We start from the raw sequence: 2,653 nt of genomic DNA, 5'->3' as shown, positions 1-2,653 counted from the left end.
CACATGGATTTATAAATCAATTCCATCACGTTAGTGCATATCGTTTAATCAAGACAACTCATGCGAATTAAAAAATAACATAGCTTGACCAATCGACACCACATCATACACTTTTAAAAACACCAAAAGTACCAATTCTTAAACAATGTAACAAGTGCTCTCACTTCAAAAGAAATCCCTTTTTTACACAATAGATATGAATTTTTGATTTTAATGATTCACTTAAAACTCACGCTCAGAAGTGACTTCAACAAAAATTGGTTCTCAATACGATACGTTTGCCCTTATTCTCAGTGCATAGATTCTCCAAACTAGTCACTAGGATCACTATTGGACTGCCTTATCTTGTAACGTAGATTCAGGTTCAAGTAGGATATATTTGGTCACCTTTTGGTGACTTTCTTTCCTCCGTGACATTGCATTGTCTTTTTACGTCTTTTGTGCACCAATTCTTGACATCTTTTTTATTTTCAGCTCTTTCCCTTGACACTTTTCAACACAGATGCAACTCTTGACTTTATATATCATATATTTCACTTTTCTTCTTATTCTTTTAGTTCATATTTCTTTTTTTCCTACAGAACTTTTATCTTCCATCTTTTTTCTCGTTTGATTTCAGTCACATATTTTCTTTTCTTCTTTTTTCTTCTACACATAACTCTTTTCATACCCTTTTGCTTTCGATCTCGTCTTTCATAGCCACCCTCAACTTATGCATTTTGGATGAGTTGAGGTTCAGAATGTTCGATGTTATACCAGTGCCAAGATTGAGATATATTTTTGAATTAGCCACCCTCAACTTAGGCTTTTTCCGTATGTCAAGGTGCACATATCCAAGGAGGGATCAAAGCCAAAACAATAATTTTAGAGAAGGTGACTGAGGTTTATTGAATGAAGTGGTCTACATTGGGCTCAAACATTTGGATCAAAGGGAACATTTGTATCTTTTGTTTGGATCGTTTTAGGCTTGAGTGAAATAATTAGGAAAAGGGCCTATGATAATTTCCCAGCTTCTAACCTAGATTGTCTTAGCAAGAACAACGGTGAAAGTTTTAGATTGGCACATACTACATGAACATTCTTATTTTATTCACACCCACTAGGCACATTGTTTCATTATCACATTATTAGATTACCATTTCATGTTTTAGCTTAATTCATGAGGTCAAATCGGTTCCTTATCATGTCATTTTGAGATCCAAAACATTCAATTCATAAAACCTATAGATCTAGCACATTTAAAAACATTTGGATGGGTATCATCTTCATCCTCATTATGCCATCATGCTTTCTTTTGTTTCTTACTTCTACACATATAATCCTATACATGTTTGTTCAACATAAAAGTAAATAGTCATTAGGGGAAAAGAACAAAGGCAAGAAAACCCCAGAGGAGGATTATGAGTTAGGTTACTCAAACTTCACCCTATCACTCTTGATCCATTTACCCCACCCCCACCAAAGAAGGTGTTATTGCCCTCAATGCACAAAAATAAAGATAGAAAATAGGGTGAAGCAAACATATGGCGCAAATACGTTGAAGACCTCTTAAGAAGCGGGTTGGTCCATTTCCTCGGAGTCCCATGGATCAGCACTAGGAACTCTATCACTAGCACTTCACTAACAAAGGTAGCACCCTCAGTAGTGCTTAAACTGCTAGATGTGTCAACACCTATCTCTCTGAACCTCTAAGCCTTTTCAAGTTGGGCGCTTCTTGTTCTTGAATATTCGAGTCTCCTCAGCATCAGAAGAGCAGTCAGAGTTGTGGCGCTTCCTAGGAGGATGGAAAAATCTTATGGTGGCATAGCATCGCCAAATAAGGCACTAATTAGCACCTCATCCTACTCTGCTACAGGGTTAGCCTCTGGCTTAGTCTCAAGAATGGCTAGAAGGGTATCAACATTAGCACGAAGGTTTTATAACTCCGTATGGAAGGTGTCCAAATTGATATTCAAGGTCGGCCTCTCTAGGAATCTCAAATCGAAAAAATCCAAGCACTTTTGAATGGCCTGAAACTTTTGGTCCATCAACTGCTACATCTTTGCCTTGGAATTCTTAATCAATCGCTGCATTCATGACCTCGTGTTCCAAAGAATAGGGACCATAATAGTCCCCATCTTTGGGCTTAGTGTAAATGCCCTGTTATTGACCTTGAAGAGGGATTTGGATCAAGAGGATCTAGTGTTTGACTAGTGGCCCAAAAAGTGTATCATTTTATCCTTTGTAGGGGCTAGAATGGTAGTGTCATCAGCCTGCATCTGCTTTACATAACCCAACAAGATCATCACCCAAGAGATACTTCAACTTCTAGCTCCCTTCAAAGAGTAGATAATGCGACATCATTGTGAATGAGGTCAATATCCCGAGTCTTCATCGTCTCAAGCAACAGTTTGTAATGCCAAACAAGCACAGAAGCATCCACGCAGAGTTGAAAAGTAAGGAACGAGGAGGGCAAGGTGATAGTGGCCATGAAGGACCCCGTATGGATATCCACAATTAGGTGCGGGCAAAGTCAATCCCGAACCTGCAAACATTGGCGCTAACATCACTGCCCATTCCCAGTAACCATATTGTCCCCGTGAGTTTGGGACAGTCTATTATGAACCAATAACTATAAGAACTTCATAGTGAATCTCAATGATGCCTTCCTAAA

The sequence above is a fragment of the Solanum lycopersicum genome, chromosome 4, assembly GCF_036512215.1.
Source record: "Solanum lycopersicum chromosome 4, SLM_r2.1".
In the NCBI taxonomy this organism is placed as follows: Eukaryota; Viridiplantae; Streptophyta; class Magnoliopsida; order Solanales; family Solanaceae; genus Solanum; species Solanum lycopersicum.
Note: the sequence above shows the minus strand (reverse complement) of the source record.